Here is a 23203-nt window from a genome sequence, read left to right as displayed (position 1 = left end):
AATATCTGAAAATCCTTTTAACAGTAGTAACATGACTCTCTTTAGGATCAGCTTGAAGTCTGGTACAAAGAAAAACAACATGCATGATATCTAGTCTAGTCTTAGTCAGGTACAATAGTCCACCAACCATAGATTTGTACAAGGTCTGATTCACTTTATGAGATTTGTCATTCTTGGACAACTTGTATCTAGTCACCATAGGAGTTCCAACAAGTTTAGAATTAGCTAACCCAAATTTCTTCAACAATTCCTTCCTTCACATACTTAGATTGAGAAATGAAAATACTTTTACCAGTCTGAGTAATCTACAATCCTAAGAAGAATTTCATCTCACCTATCATAGACATCTCAAATTCCTTTTGCATATCATCAGCAAACTTCATACTCAAATAATCATCTCCTCCAAAAATAATGTCATCCACAAATAATTCAACAATAAAAATGTTATCATTCTCAACCTTAAAGTATAAGTTGTTGTCAACAGTACCTTTACAAAATTCAAACTTCATCAAATACTTATCTAATCTTGCATACCAGGCTCTAGGGGTTTTCTTTAGTCCATACAGTACTTTCTTCAATTTCCATACCATGTCTCCTTCATCTGATAAATAAAATCCTTCTGGTTGCTCAATGTAGACTTCCTCCTCAAGATCACTATTTAAAAAGGTTGACTTGACATCCATTTGATAAACCTTGAAATTCTTGTAAGAAGCATATGCAAGCAACAATCTAACAGCTTCAATTCTAGCTAAAGGAGAAAAAAATTTCTCATAATCAATACCTTCCATCTGAGAGAATGCCTTACATACCAATCTTTCTTTGTTTCTTACCACTTCAACGGCTTCATTCAATTTATTCTAGAACACCCATTTAGTACCATTCACATTCTTGTCTTTAGGTCTCAGAATAAGCTCCCAAGTGTTATTCTTCTCAATTTGATTCAAATCTTCCTCCATAAATTTTATCCAATTCTCATCCTTACATGCTTCGGCAACATCTTTAGGTTCAATCTTAGAAATTAGGCATATCTCTCTAGCAACAAGTCTTCTCTTAGTCATCACACCCTTGTTCTTTTAACCAATAATTTGATTCTCAAAGTGATTCAATTTCACATAGCTTGAAGTCTTCAGATTATTCTAATTCTCGGGCTCTTGAAATTCTTCACCGGCAGCAGCAATATCTAGATTAACTATCTCTACCATATTATTCTGCTTCAGGATCTCATTCTATGAAGGCGGAAATAATATCCTGATCATCAATCCCATATCCACATGCTCTGATATGCTTGCCAAAACATTCATCTACCTTCACATTTACACTTTCCACTATCTTCTTCAACCTCTTATTGTAACACCAGTAGGCCTTGCTCTTAGTAAAATATCCCAAGAAGATTCCTTCATCATATCTTGCATCAAACTTTCCTATATCCTCATCTCTTTTGATATAACATTTTCTTTCAAAAACCCTGAAATAACTAACTATATAAATATGACCAAACCATAGCTCATAAGGATTCTTACCGAAATCACATTTTACATGCACTCAGTTGAATGTGTAAACAACAATGATAATAACTTCTTTCCAAAAGGTTTGCACAAAATTTCCTTCAGTCAACATCATTCTAGCAGCATCCAAGATTGTTCTTTCAATAACTCCATTCTACTAAGGGGTTCTAGGAGCATATAATAGTCTTTTAATTCCATTCCTTTCATAGAATGTATCAAACTCACTGGACATGACTTCTCCTCCTCTATTAGATCTCAGACACTTCAGCTTCAACCCTATCTCAATTTCCACCTTTGCTTTGAATATCTTGAATTTTTCCAATGCTTCTAATTTCTCCCTTAGAAAAGTCACCCACATCATTCTAGAGTAATCATCAATCAGAAATATGAAATACCTATCACCCTGCATGCTTCTCACTCTTGTAGGACCACACAAGTCAGTATGCACAAGATCTAACATTCCATTAGATGTATACAACTTGCTCTTAAATGATGTTCTTGTTTTCTTTCCCAACTGACATTCTTTACATACCAGATTAGACCAATTCACAATATTAGGAAAATGTCTAACATCTTGAGCAGAACTAATCCTTATCATACAATCAAAATTAACATGACACATCCTCCTATTCCACAACCAACTTTCATCTATCTGAGCAATCAAGCAACTTTTCTCACCGACATTCAAATGAAAGATATTACCTTTAGTTTCAATCCTTGTTGCAATCTCTATATCGAAGGCATTCAAAACGTCTACCATGAATCACACAAGCTTTATCATCTCCAAATATTACTATACCACCATCATACCTTTCCATTTTCACAAATTTACTTTTATCACCTTTCATATGATGTGAAAAAGCAATGTCAATTATCCATTCATCTTTCTCTTCAATATCAGCAGCCAAAGCTTTCTCCTCACTATTAAAGCTTGTAGGATTCACTGGTACTAGATCATTTTCCTCGATAGCAATAAATACAAATTCATCTCCTGAATTCCCATTGTCTAATTCCTCATCTGTCACACCTTCATCTGCAGAATAATAGCATCTCTTCTGATTTCTATACTTTCAGTAGGGCTTGTAGGGCTTATCATTCTTCTTATATCTATCATGCTTATCAAATCTATCATGTCTTTCATGCTTATTATACCTAGACATTCTTTCAGGGTACCTAGAAGCAAAATGTCCTATCTTATTACAAGAGAAAAATTTCAAAGGTAATTTTCCATCATACTTACCAACTCCCTTAGGCGATCTTCAAGCAATAAGTGTTTCAATATCATCCAACACTTTCTCCTGCTCTTCAATGTCTCTCATCTCTCTCTCATATCTTGAAACCCTAAATGAAGTCTCTCCTAGATCATGTAGTTGCTTCCTAGATGCAGAGGCTTTAAATGTAGTCTCAAATTTTCCATGTGATTCTCCAAATTCTCTCAACTCAAATGTAGCCAACTTACCAACCAACATATCTCTAGTCATAGTAGTCACACTCTGGATCTCATCAATAGCGTCAACTTTAGCTTTATAAGAAGAAGTCAAGGATCTCAACACCTTAGCAGCAATCTCATCTTCCTCAAGAGTTCCACCGACACTCTTATGTTCATAACAAGCTCATTTACTTTATCCTTAAATAAATTTATGTTCTCATCTTCTCCCTTCTTCAATGTCTCATATTTTCTCTTCAAACTCTACAACTTTAACTTGTGCATCTCCTTCATACAAGACCTCTATATTTTTTCATATCTCATGTGCAGTCTAAAGTCCCATCACATTAGTCATCTCTGAATTGGTCAAAGCACTCAGCAATGCTTCCTTAGCCCTTATGTTATGTTCAGCTTCCTTTATTTCATCAACTGTAATCGGTCCATTTGGAGGAACATTATAGACATTCTTTATAATCTTCCAATTGTCTTTACCAAGACACTTCAAATGAACTTCCATCTGGTCCTTCCAAATAGTATAATTATTTCCATCAAATCTAGGACTCTCCTTAAGCACATAGGTTTCCATCCTGCATCTCCTCAAGTGGTTAAGCTTCTTCCAAAAGATCTAGCTCTAATACCACTTGTTGGCAATAGTAAGGAAGGAAAACTAAGAGGGGGGGAATCAGTTTTCACTGGATCAAAAAAATTTAGCACAATCTCAGATCTGGTCAACTACAACAAAAAGAAAGATAACAGCAACACACAACACCAATATTTTTTGCTTCTAAATCCCAGTTAAGAGAAAAACCACGGTAGGAACCTACCCACAATGAGATGATACTTTGCAGTAGAATGTGTAAATTTTACAATGGGGAATACACATGCATTCAGGCACACTGCCTAGAGTTCACTGCTCAAATTAGAATGATCCATAAGGCTCCAAACCCTAGGGAAGCCTCACTACCTTACAAAAATATTCAGACTACAATCCGGAAAGAATGAACTACAAAAATAGCATCTGCTAATGCTTGATGACAGTTTCGGTTAAGCTCAAATGTTTTCCTTTCACCAATCTCTGCTCAACACACCACACTAAAAGAGAAATTCACTTGATTGCACATACACCACTCTCTAATAATGTAGATTAAAAAACAACCACCAAATCACATGATTATTATACCCATTTATACAAATCATCAACCTTGACTACAAGATCGGCCAAACCTTTAACACCTAATTACAAAATTGCATCACATGATACATAAATCAACCACCAGACCAATATAATGTCATAGACAACATAGCATGGACCTAAATAAACTCCTCAAACATGCACAACCACCGAAAATCTCGCCAAGATCAACTGCAACACGTTACACCACCGAAATATTGCATAACATGAAGAATATCACCGGATCAAGAAGATCATCAAGAAATCGCACAATAATAAATGTGGACCATCAAAACAAATAGGACATGATTAGGAAACACCAAAAAACATGTTGGAACCATATGAAATAGTTGCACCAACACCATATATTCAAATCTTCATCGATCAGCATGCTAACACTGAAGAACACTTAACAGAAGCAACTCATACAAGAAAGATAGCTTCTGGAGCATCAAATCATGAACCATCTGAAATGAAGATACACATGAGAATATCAAACACTCTCCCAAATCTGCAACACAAGATATGATCATACCGGAGCACAACAGATCAAACACCAGAACATTGCAACACTGAACACTGAAAACTAGTCTCCATACCGGAATCCTCAACTCAACCAAATTATCACATAGCATCATAGAATCAATAAAGAATGAAGTAGAGTCACTAGAGATACTTCATACTAAACCAAAAATCCAAATCAATTCTCGGCAATCACCAGATCACCAAAACATTTCTCTGCAACAACAAAACAAAGGAATATGTTGGCATCAATAACAATAACATATCCTAGCAGCAACAATACCCAACAAAACCTATTGAAAACTAGAGCTTCCCAAAAACTCTCCAAGAGAATCAATTTCTAAACATAAAACCAAGCATGTCCAAAATGATCCTCTCCATGTTATTAAATAGCCCAACCCTGTGACTCTTTGTTCATCCAGTGACTGTCTCTTGGAATTCCTTTCTAATAATTAAGTGACTTTACTCTATAATTTGATATTGTCATTAAAGTTACTTTAATCTGCATTAAATAATAATTAAATTAAGTTGTCTTTAAAGTTATTATGTTTTGACAACTTAGAATTAATTATTTAAATGGATTTTCTAATGTCCCAAAAAGGGGACATTAGAATCCTCTCTCCTTAAATATGCTTGTCCTCAATCAATCATGAATCTACATACCAATACCAAGACCCCAAACAATCCTTAGGAACATTGTTCTACAAATCTATTGCACCACACTGATTTAAACATCTGCATACCCATAATGTAGTGACATATCTTGGTCCACAAGAGTAAATAAACCAAACATGTCTCTACAGATCCCATATTAACCTATAGAAACCGTTATAATCAATGATGGAGTTTGTCAACCAATCACCTTGAGGTAACCATCCATGCATGTAGGATAACCAAACAATATGAAGATGAACCTATTGGCATTATGTGAACTGGCATGAAGACATAATTATATTGTATGTTGTCATTGATGTCAATATGGGACATAGTGTGAACCGGCACATGTGATAAGTGAAGAGAGAGGAACCAACATATGTGTGAACCGGTTTATATGCCAAAGTGAAGTGGCATATTTGTTCAAGGTGAACCGGCATGAAGTTATGGGAACCGGCACATGGTAGCACTGTATGACTAGCGGTTGGTAGGCAGCTTCCACTTTGGGGTTTCTCGTTGGAGTACCTCAAGTCTGTGTGACTCAATCAGTGATCTTTGTGTGATGAGTTAGTAGTATGATGGAGGACAGATCATGTTGCCACGTAAGCTCTGTGTGCGTGAAGGATCTTGAATGAAGATGACTATTCCTATCTACCTCAAGAATGTGAGAAGTCTACCAAACGGTGATAACGCGTGATGGGTTATCATCCGCCATGAAAACGGTGGATAATGGACGATGGAGAATGTCTTGAGATTGATTCAAGATTGTTGCATTTAATGCAGCATGATTCAATGGTCAGGATCGAACCGTTTGAATTGCTTAACCCAACAGGTTTAGGGTTTAGGGTTTTTGCTTCCAACCTGTATGTTTCCTATAAGGTCAATGTTGGGTTTCCTTCTGAGGTTGTTGGAAAAAAGTTGTGAGGGTGTATCCAAGGAAAGTGATATGTGATTCTTGCCAGACCAAAGGAGAGAAGAGATACCTGCAAAGTGAATGTGTAGAAGGAAAAGAGGAGCCTAAACGGATCTGCATTAGCATTAAGTGTTGTTAACAGATCATTGTAATACCTGTTGATCTCTAACCACTTCAACAGTTGTAAAATCCCCTAACAAGGTAGCCTTAACTAGCTTGATTCAAAATCCCTTAAATCGGGTTGTCTTAACCGGCTTGTTTCAAATCCCTTAACAGGGTAACTTGAGGCTAATGAGTTCTAAGAAGCTAGAGATGCTTAGGAGATCCTTTTAGCTATTGAGTTCTTGAAATCCTCTAACAAGGTGACCCTATCGAGTTTAACCCTTAACCGGGTATCCCTTAACTAGGTGATCCTTAACAGGGTCAGTTCCTACCAGAACCTATTGTAATGTCCTTAACCGGACAAGGCTCCTAATAAAGTGGACTTCTAAAGAGTTCAAAAAGAAGCTTGTGGGTATTCATCCCCATCGTGGTTTTTCCCAGTTGGGTTTCCATGTGAAAAATATGTGTGTCATGTGAAATGCTTATGTCTTGTGATGCTTTGTTTTACCTATTAAGCACATGAAGGTTCTATGTTTTATGCCTGTCTATAAAACATATTGAACTCATTGTTGTGAAGATCTGATGGTCAATTTTACTAGTTTATGCATGAGAATATAATGATACTGTAGTATTTAGCTAAGAGGAAAGCTTATTGAGTGACCGGTTCATGACTGATTGAGCTATACTGGATGTTACCGGTTGCACTCTACTTTATTGGTATCCCTGTTTGTCAGTCATTTGGAGCATTTGCTGTCAAACCAATTTTTGACTATATTTGTGTTTGTACTTATTCACCCCCCCCTCTCAGTACCAATTTGGTAGTTGTGGTTCATCATTGACCTATCAGAACCTCCTCATACCAATGAACCAACATGAAAGGATACCAAATCTTGCTGCCATAACTCTGATGAAAAACATAAATGATTTCAAACATGTCACCAAACCAATGCCAATCAAAGGAAAACCTTCTACACTCCATCTCTAACCAAAAGAAGCACCCCTCAACACTCCAATACTACTAAATCATTAATATATTCAGTGCAAAATCAAAAAGTGATATTGTTGGAAATGTGCCTCTAATTCACTTGACCCCTGTTCACACTGATCGGGTTAACTCTGGCTGATGAAACAGTGTGAAGGAAATCTATGAACTCTATCGGTATAACTTTTGCCGATGAACTTGACATATCGAAGCTTGAAGTAGCAGGTTTGAAGTTGTCCCGATGACCCGACGAAGTCATATTCGGTCATCGAGAGTAATATCAGCTATCGGATGGACTTGTTCAGTGCTATGTCGATACCCAATGAATCATCCTTGGGTCATCGGAGCACTATCCGCTATCAGGTAGACTTGTTGCGTGTTATGTCGATATCCGACGAAGTCATTTTTGGTCACTGGGGTAGCATTGGTTATTGGATGGACGAAAGGATAAAAGGTGTGCAGTTTAGATCTAGATCCAATGGTCATCATTTTATTGTCATGGAAAGATGCACGTATGTTATTTCCTGTGACTTGGCGACCGTGGTGGGGCCTGGCATAAAGAGAAACTTAGATAGTTTAATGGGTGAGAAAGTCAAGGATGATCGGATGATTGTCGCTATACCACTATAGCAAGATGCATGAGGTTTATCCTATGCAACTTGGCAACCAAGGTGGGGCCCGACAAGGAGAGCTTCATTTTGAGTGGTTAGTAAGGTCATTCTGAGGTGGTAGGGTAGGGACCCCAGAGAAAATTAGAGGGTGCCACGTGGAGAAGTACAGAAAGAGAGATCGAGCAGATCAGACAATCGAGATAGATGATAGTTCATCTTGCCGATGACCCGATGAAGTAACCTTTGACAATCGGGTCTATCATCGGCCATCAAAGATGTAGTTTTGAAGTTACACCGATACCCGATGGAGTCAACTCATCTGGGCTGGTGTATTTGAATACGAACTGGTTTGATTCCTGGATGAATGTGGGATAAAAAAATTCTCACGAATGCAGATTGACGCAGATAGTTAGATGTCTAACCGATTGGTGCAAACTGACAATTGAATGATGAACATAAAAATGTATATGAAGCCAAGAGGAAACTTGAACAAGGTTGTTATTCTAATGATAAGCTATATGTTGTGGTGTGTAGCTGAAGTGATCAAAGTGAACATATGTGCTATGATAACAGACTTTATTGTAAAGTTCTTTGCTAAGAATAAAGTGCTATTGTTGTCAGTGGTGGGTTTTTTCCCGAAAGGGTTTCCCACATAAATTCATGGTGTTTATCTTTGTGTGTGTTTGAATTCTGATATTGTCTTTGTTTTGTATATGCTAATCTTAGTATTCTGTATTTTTTTATAACACACTAGTCTTGTTTCCCCTACAAATTGACATTAGGGAAGCATTTTTCTACACTGTGCTTTCCTTACAAGTGGTATCAAAGCCTGGCTAGTTGTGTTATCCTTGTTGGGTAGGGTTGGTTTTTTGTGTTAATTTATTTCAGTGGGAGTCTGTTAGTGTGTCTACTTATTTACAGATTAAGATGGCAAGCACTTCTGGAAGAATGGATATTGATAAGTTCAATGGCTCCAATTTTGAGTTATGGAAACTTAAAATTGAGGACCTACTGGTTGATCGATATTTTTGGATTGCAGTGAGTGGACATAAACCTTCAGGCATGAGGCAAGAAGATTGGGATTTAGCGGACCGAAAAGCCAGAGGACTCATAAGACTAAGCCTTTCAGACTCAGTACTATTGAACGTACATGAGGAGAAGGTTGCAAATAATTTATGGAAGAAGTTAGGAGATATCTATTAGGGCAAAACCTTGGTGAATAAACTCTTCCTTAGGAAGAAATTATATTCTCTGAAAATGGATGCAAGAACACCCTTGGCAGATCATTTGAATGTGTTTAACATGGTTCTCGCTCAATTGAAATCAGTTGGTGTAGCTATTCAGGAAGAAGAATGTTGCATGTTGCTGCTATGTTCATTGTCAGATTCTTGGGAACATTTGGTGATGGCCATTGGCAGTACTACGACCCAGTTCAAGATGGATATTGTGGTCAATACTCTTTTGTCAGAAGAAATGAGAAATAAGTCTTCTGAGACAACAAAAGATGCACTCTTTGTTTGAGGCAGACCAAAGGACAAAGACATAAAGAAAGGAAAGAAGTCCAAGTCCAAGTCCCCTGGAAAGAAGTCTAAGGTGAAATGCTGGAACTGTGGACAAAAGGGTCATATTCAAAAGGACTGCAAAGAGGATAACAAGAGAAAGAACTCTTTTGATAATGAATCTTCTCACAGTGATGCAGACACCTTTGTAGCAGCTCTGGCAGTGCCTGCTTCTGACAGTGTGTGGTTGATTGACTCAGGGGAATCTTTCCATATGACATCTCACAAGGAGTGGTTCTCAAAGTATGAACCATACATTGGTGGGAAGGTGTACTTAGCAAGTGATTCAACGCTAGAAATTGTTGGGAGAGGAAGAATTAAAATCCAATTTCCTGATGGGAGAATAAAGGGAATCAATGGAGTTCTGCACATACTAGGTTTGGCAAGAAACCTACTTTCTGTAAGCAAGTTGAATGATGCTGGAGTCCAGGTAACATTTGTGTATAGTGGTTGTAAGATGAATAGAGGGTCTATTAGTTTGGCTAAGGGTGAACATGTTGATACATTATACAAGTTAAATGTTGAACCTATGTGTTGTAATATAGTCACTAAGAAATATGATAGAACTATCGAGTTGACATATGATGAAAATTCTATGGAAGCTAAACTTCCTGCAGAAAACAAAATGCTATGGCATTATAGGCTTGGTCACATTGGTGAAAAAGGTTTGAGAACTTTAAACAGTAAAAATTTGGTAGAAGGACTTACTGATTGTAACCTTGAGTTTGATTTCTGTGAACATTTCATATATGGAAAATAAAACCGTGTTCAATTTTATTCAAGTCCTCATAAATCTTTTGACATTCTGGACTATGTGCATTCTGATGTGTTTGGTCTAGTGGATGTACCTTCTTTGTCTAAATCAAAGTACTATGTATCCTTTGTTGATGATTATTTGAGAAGGACATTTGTTTATTTTATGAATAGTAAGTCAAAAGTGTTCAGTCAGTTTAAAGAATTTAAAAACTTGGTTGAAAACCAGACTGGAAGAAGAATAAAATGTTTAAGAACTGATAATGGTGGTGAGTATTGCAATACAGATTTTGACCAGTACTGTGTAGACCATGGAATCAAAAGACATAGAACTACCCCTTATTCTCCATAACAAAATGGAATTTCCAAAAGATTGAATCGGTCTCTAATGGAGAAAGCAAGAAGCATGTTGAGTAGTGCTAGGTTGGAACAGAAGTTTTGGGCAGAAGCAGTTGCTACTGCATGTTACCTATTGAACCAGTCACCTACAACAACGTTAGTAGATAAGAAACCTATGGAAGCATGGTTTGGTAAGGAACCTTCTCTAAGACAAATTTGTGTGTTTGGTTCAAATGCATATGCACATGTGCCTGATGTTTAAAGATCTAAATTGGATAACAAAGTAGTCAAATGTATTTTCATTGGATATGGAGTTGGCATTAAAGGATATGAGCTTTGGAATCCTAAGACTGGATAGGTTGTGTATAGAAGAAGTGTCATCTTCCGAGAGCTGAAACCTATGTCTATAGATAAACCAATAGAGAAGGAAAAAGAGAAGGATGTGGTTGAATTTCCACTAGGAGAAGAAGTGAAAACTCCAGATGTACCTGAAGATGAGAATGAAGAGAGTTCAAGTAGCTCTGAAAGTTTAGAAGACGAACAAAATGAAGCCTCACCACAAGTGTTATGAAGATCCACATGAGAGAGGCAACAACCTAATAGGTTTACCCCAGATAGGTATAATTTTTCAATGTTGAATGTAAATTGTGCCTATGCTTTACTTGTTGATACTGATAAGCCTAGGACTGTAAAAGAACCCATGGATATGTCAAATTCATATTCTTGGTTGGAAGCCATGAATAACGAAATGAAATCATTGGACAAGAATGGAATATGGAATCTGGTATCCTTTCCTAAACACAGAAAGCCGATGGGCTATAAATGGGTTTTCAAAAGGAAGTATGGTCCAAATGGCAGCATTGACAAGTACAAGGCCAGATTGGTTGCAAAGGGGTATTCTCAAAAGGAAGGTATTGACTATGGAGAAATGTTCTCTCCTATAGCTAAGCTAACATCTATTAGATTTATTTTGTCACTTGCAACTACATATGATTGGGAAGTTGAGCAAATGGATGTGACAACAACATTTCTTCATGGGGACCTTGAAGAAGAAATCTATATGTCCCAGCTTGAGCATTTTGTGAAAAAGGGTAAAGAATATTTGGTATGTAAACTAAAGAAGTCTCTTTATGGTTTGAAACAGTCTCCCAGAATGTGGTATCAAAAATATGATACATTTGTGTTGTCTTTGGGATTTGTGAGGTTGAAAGTCGATCATTGTGTGTACTACAAGGTTGAAGATGATAAGATACTTATTATTGCTTTGTATGTTGACAACATGTTGTTCTTTGGAAATAAAAAAGGTATGATCTCAGACTTGAAGTCCCAATTATCCTTCAAGTTCGAAATGAAAGATTTGGGGTCAGAAAACTACATTCTGGGAATGGAAATCAAGAGGGGCAGGTCTAAGAGAAAACTCTGGCTCAGCCAGAGAAAGTACATCAGTAGTGTTCTTGATAAGTTTAATATGTCTGATTGTAAACAACAGGCTGTTTCTATTTTGTAGGGAACCAAATTGTCTGTGCATGATAGTCTGAAATCTCCAGAAGAGATAGATGACATGAAGAGTATACCTTATGCAAGTTCTATTGGTAGCTTGATGTATGCAATGGTTTGTACAAGGCCAGATATTGCCCAACCAGTGGGAGTATTAAGAAGATTTATGTCAAACCCAGGAAGACCGCATTGGGATCCTGTAAAGAGAGTTTTCAGATATCTGCAAGGTACTTCAGACTTTGCATTATGCTATCATGGTAATTTGAATGATTCAAAGAGAACTCTCAGCATTTGTGGTTATGCAGATTTTGATTGGGCAGGGGACATTGACAGTAGAAGATCCACCAGTGGATACGTGTTTGTTCTGAATGGTGGAGCAATAAGTTGGATGAGCAAGCAATAGTCTATAGTCTCTTTGTCCACTATAGAGGAAGAATACATGGTAGCCACACATGCTTGTAAACAAGTTGTTTGGCTCAGGTGTTTGAGTACAGATGTTGCTTTTGATGCAGGGCAAGTTGAAGTGCGAAGTGACAATCAGAGTGCTATGTGTTTAGCGAATAATCCTACATATCATGCCAGGTCTAAACACATAGATGGGAAATTCCATTTTATGTGTGACATGGTAGAAGACGGAATGGTTAATCTGAATAAGGTAGACACTCAAGAAAATGTTGCAAATGCATTAACAAAACCGGTGAGCACTCACAAGTTCAGGTGGTGTTCTAACTTGATGGGTCTCAGTACCCATCCCTCTCTATAATATTTGGAAAAGTGCTCAAGTAGTCTAGTGAATTCCTCGTCAAGTGGGAGTTTGTTGGAAATGTGCCTCTAATTCACTTGACCCCTATTCATACTAATTGAGTTAACTTTGGCCAATGAAACAGTGTGAAGGAAATCTGTGAACTCTATCGGTATAACTTTTGCCGATGAAATTGACATATCGGAGCTCGGAGTAGCAGGTTTGAAGTCATCCTGATGACCTGACAAAGTCATCTTCGGTCATCGGGAGTGCTATTGGCTATTAGATAAACTTGTTCAGTGCTATGCCAATACCCAATGAATCCTCCTTGGGTCATCAAAGCGCTATCGGCTATCGGGTAGACTTGTTCTGTGTTATGTCGATATCCGACGAAGTAGTTTTCAGTCATAGGGGTAGCATTGTTTATCAGATGGACGAAAGGATAAAAGGCATGTAGTTTAGATCCAGATCCAATAGTCATCACTTTACCACCATGGAAAGATGCATGTATGTTATTTCTTGCGACTTGGTGACCATGGTGGAGCCCGGCATAAAGAGCAACACAAACAGTTTAACAGGTGAGTAAGTCTAGGATGATCAGAAGATTGTCGCTATACCACTATGGTAAGATGCATGAGGTTTATCCTATGCAACTTGGAGACCAAGGTGGGGACCAAAAAGGAGAGCTTCATTACAGGTTGTTAGTAAGGTCATGCTAAGGTGGCAGGGCAGTGACCTCAAAGCAAATCATAGGGTGCCACGTGGAGAAGCGCAGAAAGAGAGATCGAGCAGATCACACGATCGGTTTAGATAATAGTTCGTCTTGCCTATGACCCCATGGAGTCACCTTCGATGATCGGGTCTTTCATCGGCCATCGAAGATGTAGTTTTGAAGTTATGCTGATACTCGATGGAGTCGACTCATTTGGCCAGTGTATTTGAATATGAACTGGTTCGATTCCTAGATGCATGTGGGATAATTTTTTTCTCACGAATGTAGACCGACCCAAACAGTTAGATGTCTAACTGATTGGTACAAACTGATAGTTGAACAATGGACATGAAAATGTATATGAAGCCAAGAGGAAACTTGAACAAGGTTGTTGTTCTAATGATAAGTTGTATACTGTGGTGTGTAGCCGAAGTGATCAGAGTGAACATTTGTGTTGTGATAACAGACTTTATTGTAAAGTTCTTTGCTGAGAATAAAGTGCTCTTGTTGTCAGTGTTGGCTTTTTTCCTGAAAGGGTTTCCCACATAAATTCATGGTGTTTATCTCTGTGTGTGTTTGAATTCTGACATTGTCTTTGTTTTGTATATGCTAATCTTAGTATTTTGTAAAGTTTTATAACACACTAGTCTTGTTTCCCCTGCAAATTGACATTAGGGAAGCATTTTTCTGCACTATGCTTTCCTTACAGATATATGATCCTAACTAGGACAACCACCAATCCATAAGAAATTAGAGTGCATGTAGTTGCCAAGCAACAACAATATCATTGTCCTATCAAGAGAAGTAGGTGACAGTCTAATGAATGAGGTGTGTATGCCTTCACTACAGGACACTAACAAGTCTTGAAATCCTGGTTCACTACAAGTGTCGCTAAAAAAATTAACTTCTTCACCATAGATTGATCACCATCTTCAGGGATAGTAAGGTCCTTCTTATCATCAACCTGATGCACGACTTCTTCCAAATCTGGAAGCTCATAAGTAATTATTGTCCCATGACTGAAACTACTCTGAAATATACTTGTATACCCTGTTATCACAACCATTTCATTTCTGTAAATTAATTTTCATCATCAAAATTAATGATTTTGTTTCCCTGTTGATCCTTCTTCTCTTCATTGTTATTATTCGAATAACAAAGGGTAGGAACATTGTGCATTATTTTGTCCCCACCAATAATACTGCTCCCTTCAATTATACACATCATCTCCATTCTCTTAATATTAGCTTCTTCTTCCTTGAGAGACGTTGTAGTAGAAGTCTGATTTCCTGATTTGGATAATTTATAATGCATCATACTCAATTCTAAACAAAGCTCATCAACCTCCTTTTCCTTATCTCTCGCAAAATTAATAGCAAGATCAATGTCCATAAGTAGCTGCAAGTAATCTGATTTCATCCTTTCAAAGGCTTATTTGATCATGCTCAACTAAGTGCTAATGATTCTACTTGCAACTCCCTTGTGTCTCTCCTCAATTTTTGTTTACCAAGTAAGATCTTCAATGTACTTGTGATATTCATTAGCCCTAGTTAGGACTTGTATAACCCTTTCTTTTGTGACTAATAATTTTTCCTTCAAATCTTGCAATGCTAAGGACTTTGGTTCAAATTCATCTAAAGTAAATGAGTTGTCACATATCAAATTTTCTGATATTTTATCAATTATAGAAACATTTTTAAACTCATCTATCTCACTAGAGGATGGCATGCACTCCTCAAGAAGCTCAAATGGGGTAGCAACATTATCATGAGTGGTTTTATTAAATATTTTTTTGTCTTCTCCTACTTTATCAATAATAACTTGTACATATCCAATGAAGAGTTTGGAAAACCCCTCACCTAAAGCGATTGTTTCTTCCTTCAGATTATCCACCTTAGATAATTGAAAGCCATTATCCTTTTTTCTTTCATCATTGCCCAGTAAGGGATGTATTCAAGGCTGTAATTTTAGCTTGCTCCTCATGAGACGTGGAAGCATTATCATCTGTAATTCTGCCCTCATTACCACTTGGCTGCAACGTATCCTCTTCCTTATTAATTTCACAAATATGATCGTGTCCAATTCTTCTGACATATGAAACAAATTTTCTCTCTTCTCATTTGGTTCTTGATCTTTTTTGGAGATCCTCAAACCTGTAAACCCATGGAGATTAGTTCATTTTTAGTATCTATTCTTTGAACCTTTCAAATTTCTTCTCAATCAACTCTTTGTACAACTCATAAGCACAATGTGTGACAACCAAATTCTTTCACTAAATAACTAGTAAATCTGATTGCAACTGCCTGCAGATAATATCATCCTCATCTAGGATCATGGACAATATGTCAAACATATTTGTCTTCACCTTATCTGAATGGTGTTTCCTAATTTCATCAATGAATAATTAAACATTTGAATAATTAATTTTTCACATTTGAGATCCAACATAATGATGAATGATCTGGTACTTTCCATGAATTCTAAAATATTAGCCCTCTTACCAAAATTAGGGGTTTTGACATCATGTAACCCATGTAGGCTCTCCACAATAAGTTGTAGAACCCTCTTCAATATGTTATCATTATAGGGTGCTATAGGAGTTGTTATTCCTATAATCTCACTTAAACAAGTGGCCACATCGAGTCTCACCTCTTCATATGGATGTTCCATAAACCTATGTTGGACCACATCAAGCATTGATGGCTATAGAGCCTAGTTCAAGAGCCTCCAATATGACCGGTCTACTTTGGACAAATATGAATCTAATTCTTCCAACTTAGAGAGAATACCATCAAGGAATTTCATGGCCTCCAATTGTAATCCAATCACATAGAGCCCATTTCCTATTTCCTTTTCTTTCTACAAGTCTCTTAGTTGTTCACCATTAAAAATGTCACTAAATTCTTTTGAAAAAAGAACACTTTTCAAATTTTCCATTGTCTTCATTTTGTTTATTCAGGTAAATATAACTAGAGTTGATGCACACAAACTCCACTGCCAAGCAATAATTATACTAAGTTTCCCTGTAGTAGGTTGTTTGAGAATACAAAGTCTCCTTTTCTTTCCCTTTTGACCAAAATCATAGATGTTTTGATGAACTTGGTGCATTTTTTTGTTTATGTGGACTTTGAATATCAATAATACTAGAATATTCAAATAAGCAGATTATGAATTAAAATAGACGCAACAAACAAACATTCATTAAGCCTGAACTATGATTCTTTCTTCCATCCATATTACTCCTTACACTACAAATTATTCCAAGAAGTATAAAGTTTTTCAGCTCTAATTGATACTACTACTACAAGTGTATCGCTCAAACAATGGAACCTGGCAATATTACTTGAGGTTGTTTCAGCTTACATTAGAAATACTCTAGCTGGCTACCACAACGACCCCCTTTCAACTTCACGTCTAGACTATAGCATGAATGGTATTCTTATTACCAACTAGGTGGCTCCTATTTTTTTAGTCAACTGTCATACTCCTAACATGACCTTCCCATGACTCCAGCAATACTTAAGGATTTTATGTGGTTTCCAATCTATTGTGATGTCTTGACCACAATGAACAATAGCCACATTACTAGCTTCCTTGGGTGTTTACAAGATTGGCTAAAACTAAAACTACTATCATCAAAAGAGTTTGTCTTATCAATAAGTACAGACGTGAATGAAATTATAGCACTAAAGTATTATGATGAAAGTATATGTTAATGATATTACCCTACTAAAGGTTCCAACTGAGCCTTTACCAACAAACTGCAATAACTCTATTAATCGATGCATTCAATGCTAATTTGACTTTCAAATTCCCAAAACAAACCCCACCACTATAAGTGTATGATGATTTAAACCCCCTGGGCATCACCAAGAAAAGAGAAGCTTCAGCTGCTAACACACTCAACAATCACATGGGGCATACTACCTGCCTTGTGTGGCTCCAACATGGACATTATGGCCTGCACACTAAGGTCAACCCTTGCCTTAGCCTACACCAAATGATGGATAGGAGGAGCCATAGACTAAGCTGCTAGTGTGTTCCCTTCCACTAGAATTGAATCTGATATCCTAAAAAATGACTATTCAAAAAAATTTCATGCCTCGGGAAAAATATTGGTAATTTTGAGTTAATCTTGCTTTCTATTATTATCCTCAAGCTTAGGGTTTAGGATTCTGCGTATTTTAATAAGTCTTGCTAAAACCCTTGAGCTTGTTCTATTTTGTTGTGACCTTTTTTGCCACTTAAGCCTGAGGGTCTTATACTGTTGGCATGATTTTGTTTTTCTTAGGCATTAAGTTGTTTTAACTGACCCCTTTTATTATTTTCTTAAGTCTGCACAAAATTTCCCTATGGTGGGGCCCCCTTTATGTTTTTAGCTAGCGCCTATTAATTTTTCTTGTCTAAAATTTAATTCTTTACCAGTGACTTTATGTTAATGAGCGATAAAATCCTATGGCCCGTGCTCCTCCGCAGTCGAAGGTGCAAAGGAGATAAGGACCATGACATCACGAGATGATGCCACGTATCCTCAGTAAGGAGGTTAAGTCGGTAGTTTGACCTTTCAAACCTTTGATGTTACCATTCCCTGCAGATAAGGTCCAAGTTACTAATGGTTCATCAATTTGCACATGCTTATAATGGACAAAGATGTTTTAATCTAGGCGAAGAGGTGCTCGACGTTTAATTTACAAAGGTTGGCAGGCACTGTGGCCGCAAGGTAAAGAGTGAATAGATCCAACAGTCCTAGTAGCCCCGTGAAGGAAGATGCAAGAAGGTTATGGACCGCGGCATCACGAGATGATGCCATATGTCCCGGGATGACCAAGAAGACTGATGGTGGGGCCGCTAACAGTGTTAGGCTAGAAGATGAGTTGGCATTGCTACGTCACATGATTTGATGGGTCCACATGCCATGATAGAAGGTCAATGTCAGATTGACCATTGGTGATCATTTGATTCACTAGGTTGGGAAAGATCTACAACAGATTTTCAAACCAAATTTAAAAAAGGTAATTAAAAGCATTGTTTGTCACCCGCACGGGAAAGTTAGAACAGACAGAATGCAGGCTTGTCATCATGGAATAAATAGTAACAAGTTGGGACACTTGGATACTGACTCATTCCTGAGGGACTAGTTTGAAGGTTTCTATTGAGTCAAGGTTGATTTGACAAGAAAGGATGGCAATTTCAAAGACATAAGGGGATTTGGATAACTTCTGAGTTGGAGGTGAAAGATCACAGATTCCTCAGTAAAATCAGAGGTTGCTTGTTGTCAGGGATTTTGAAGTAGAAATTGTACAATCAAGGAAGAATAAGATCATAATAGAATCATTCACATAAGATGAGCTCAGCAGGAGGCAGTGGATTGATAGCTTAGATGTGACGGTGTCCTAGATTTTATAGGCATGACTTCTAGAGTCCATAGCTGGCGGGATGAGTAGAAAGCAATAGAATGATGAATTTTTACATGAATGAGCACCACCATTTGAATTAAATTTTGATTATAAATATAGTGGGGTGGTAATTCAATGGGTAGAAAAGAACACAAACCTCTTTATTTTTTGAGAGCGGTTTTTCATCAACAAAGAAGATGATGTTTGAGCAATATCATGCATGGAGTTGTTGTGTGCTTTGTGATACCGGATGGATGTTCTTTCTCTTGTGTGAGTTTTCTTATTGTCAGAGGGGTTGTGAAATTTCAAAGGATTATCAGAGGGTGCATGAAATCCATCTCTTATCAGAAAAATTCACTCATGATGCATTACCTACTTCTACTCTGCCACTAGCTAGCAGGGGGTGTTGCCATTGTGTTGTCATTGATGTCAAGTGGTATAGAAGAATGCAACTGGTATCATAGATTGTTGGTACTGCTATCATTGATGTCAATCAGTATAGTAGGATAACCGATATAGGAAAAGAGTTGATATGTTGTCATTGGTGATCATCAGTATGCAGAAGGATGAACCAATATGTACCGATATGCTAGTGGTGCAATTAAGAGACCGGTGAGTAAAAGGTTGTTAACAAAGTGATTCATACAACTGGCATGAGAGATAAGGCATAGTGAGAGGCTAATTGTCATGAAGAGGAAGAATATTATTTGAATCACATCAACACAAGAGGTGACTAGTGCAGGCCACTAGACTGCTAGTATGATGCTAACTAGCAGAATTCCCACCGAATGAAGAAGCTATCATAGGTTATGTGATAGGTTGATAGAGTAAGATGCTTATGTGAGAAAGATGACATATGGAAAGATACCAAGACATATGTCAAGTTGAAGATGTATCCTCCCCTCAGAAAAGTCACACTTGTACTGGCAAAATGATTCCTTGAGATAGGCAAGTGATTGAATGCAGAGACCAGATGAACAAGTGGATGATGAGAAAGCCTCCAGAGCATGAGATCAGAAATTCACAGTGGCTAAGCAAGTGAAAACAAGGTGTGCTACTGGGATGCAGATGAAGGTTGGTGTAGAATAGTTGGATTTTGATGACTTGGTGTCATCAATGTGTCTCAACGACAAGAAGGAAAGTATGTTGTCCACTGGTAGACACATCTATCAGAATCTACATTGATGATAGTTGACATGCTATGTCAACCAGTGAAACGTCAGAGAAGAGACAAGGAAGATAAGGTTCTCACCTGATAAAGATGAGTGCAAAAAACTGAAGGATAAGGAGAGTTGAGTTGATGAGTTTGTCACTCTGACAAACTGATGAAGATGTGACTCAGTCTAATGATGCTTGAGGCTTTGCAGTAACACACATGGAGTTGCCAGGATGTAGATTGAAAAAGGTGTTTCCTTAGTGCATTATGTTGAAGAATGATGATATGGAAACATTTAGGTGGTTACCAGTATGCAAAGAAGTGCAGAAGAAAAAGGCCCTCATCAATTGATGATAAACATGATGCATGCAATGAATAGACCTGTTTGGATGACCAGGCAAAGGTACTACACCGGCAAGACCAAGAAGTCATTGGCAAGAAGGTTAACTGGCAAGGTTATTATATCAGTAGGTTTAGTTGACCGATAGGTGTATACTAGTTAAGTGTGTGGATGGTGACTAAGCATAAACTAACTCAGTGAGCAAAGGTGTACCGATAGTGATGCCATGTGGAGATGAAGTGGCAAACATACATGAATTGGCAAGTGGAACATGCATAGGTCAGTGAAGTGAGGTCGGTAAGGTAGTTGGCGGTTGGTCTGACATTAATGGTGACTACTAAGCTCAAGGATTCACGACAAAGGTTTGCGGCTTGAGATCCAGGATGGATTGATTGTGCAGGTCAGGTTGGTGAAAAAAATAGCTAAGCCATTTATGGCGTTTGATCAAGGGATGAACTCATAAATTGAATGCAAAATGCTAAACATAGAAAGTGTGTTCTAGAAGGCACAAAAATGATGGATATGTGCAAGAAAACATCTCTGAGTTGTGATATGATCATATTTGATTGGATTCGATGTGCCTCATGATCAGTGGAGAAAACCCTAACCGCCTAAAATTTGAATAGGCTTTTGGCAGGAAGACTGGGCTATAAATATGCAAGCCAAAGATATTGTTAAGTGTTGTTGGATGAGAGAGTGTATAGCTATTGCATGAGAAAGTTAGATTAGTCAAAGTGAAAATAGAAGAAGATAGCAGTGACTGAGTGAGTGAAGGTTAAACTGGTGATAAGGTTTAACAAGGGGTTTAATCGGTATGTTTTGAGCAACCGGTAAAGTAGCTAGATTGCATCAAAGAAGATAAACAGTAGGTGTTTGTACCGAAAGGAAGATAGTAGAGGGTGCTGAAGTGCAGAATAGTGAAGGAGAGATCCAGAAAAGAAGATGCAGAGCAAGGTAACCGGTAGAGTGTAAACCGGTAAAGCAGCAGCAGAGATAGGTGAACCAGTGTAGCAGAGAAGGTGTCTCATCGGCAGAGTGAAGTATATGAAATGGTTACAAGATTAACTTGTAACTGTCAAAATAATGGATGAATTGATTATGTGTTGCATTGATGTTTTCTCATTGATGTCAATACTTTTTGTTATGGTTGGTTACCGGCAAACAAGTTTTGGTTACTGGTAGAAGATCTAGTGTTACCGACAGAAGAGACTATCTGTTGGACACTTCCAACATGTTTGGATCAGTGAAGTATATTTGATTTCATGTGTTATATTCTCCATGAGCATGTTTTGGTCAGTTGGTATCAGCTTGGTAAGCGGATGCTATCATACACTCTGGTAAACCCTTACCGGCACTGGTTTAAGGCTTTACCAGCAGAGCTTTCATTAAGGAATCATGGCAAGATGCATAGTTATTGTTTGTGCTGCTTCTTTATGGATTTCAAGATGTTGAAGATGTTCTTTGATCATGCTTCATATGCTTGAAGACATTGTTTTGGCATGGTGGACCCAGAATAGGTCTGGTACCTATCTAGGTTATGGACCGATATCATGCTAACGTGTACTCTACACATTACCAGGATGACTCGAGATGATTAATGGATTTGTTATTATTATTTTGGTCTTAAGCTGACATGGCATATCCTTGTAATATGTAATTATGTAATGATCTTATTGTAATATCTTTAGGTGGCCGACCTAATCAGTTTAGACCTTAGGGTTTGTATAAACAAGAGGTAGAAACTCTTTGTAAAGTATCATGGTTACTGGAAAGGTCATGGTCAAGGAATGTAATGTGCAAATATTGTAATATCATTCAAGCAGAGAAGTTGGTCAATCATTGGTGATCGAATTGGATTCAAAAGAGGATTTAGTCCTCTGGCACTGAGCTTAACCGAGACTGTAATTAGGCATGGTAGATGTTATTTCTAGCAGTTCACTCTATTGGAGTGGTGTCCATTTATCTTGAGATGGTTGTATCCTCTCTGTAGTTAGTGAGACTCTTTTGTAATGAGCAGTGCATTCTAGGCAGTGTGCCTTCCTGCAAGTGCAGGCCCCTCATTGTAACACATACTTTCTACAGAAGGGTAAAATCATAAACCTATGTCACACTTTTACAAAGGAAAAGGTTAACACAACAATAATTGTTCAATTTCATCATCATAAAAGTGTCATTTTCATTTTGAATTTGAAGATGATGTAAACTGATGAAATGTGTAGAATTTTTGAAGTTTAAGTCTACTATTTTTTGAAATTGTTTTGTCAATAATTTATATGTTATTTTTAGCTTTAAAGTCCATTTTTTTATTGTTGAAAAACGGTGAAAATCAGGGGGTTTAGTTCCCACCACAAAAGAAAATGTAAATCAACTTATTTTTTTATGATTTTGATATCCATTATAGATGACATATATATATAGTGCATGAATAAAAAAATTAATTTTTAATGTATATTTTCTTTGTTATAGCATTTGGAAGTCGAATATGCCAGAATTTGACGGTTTTTGTCTCCCACCACAATTTGTCTATTCAATTTATGATAATCAAAAAACTTAAAATACCCTTTTGGAAAAGACTCTCTCTTCTAGTGAACCATATTTTTTTCAATTTTTTTTGAAGTGATTCGATTTTTTTTTTTTTCAAACCAACCTGTTATAGAACAGAAGAATACCTAGTCATAGTATTTTTTATTTTTTATATATTAAATGTAATCAAAACATTATAAAAATTATATGAGTAGAAGCATGACTTCGATCTCTATAAAAGGGTATTTTTATTTTTTAATAAGTTTAATTTACCTTTTGAATTTTATTGCAGAAGTGACA

Source organism: Cryptomeria japonica, chromosome 9 (genome assembly GCF_030272615.1).
Source record: "Cryptomeria japonica chromosome 9, Sugi_1.0, whole genome shotgun sequence".
NCBI classification, from domain to species: Eukaryota; Viridiplantae; Streptophyta; class Pinopsida; order Cupressales; family Cupressaceae; genus Cryptomeria; species Cryptomeria japonica.
The sequence above is the reverse complement of the archived record's forward strand: the minus strand, read 5'-3'. Positions refer to the sequence as shown.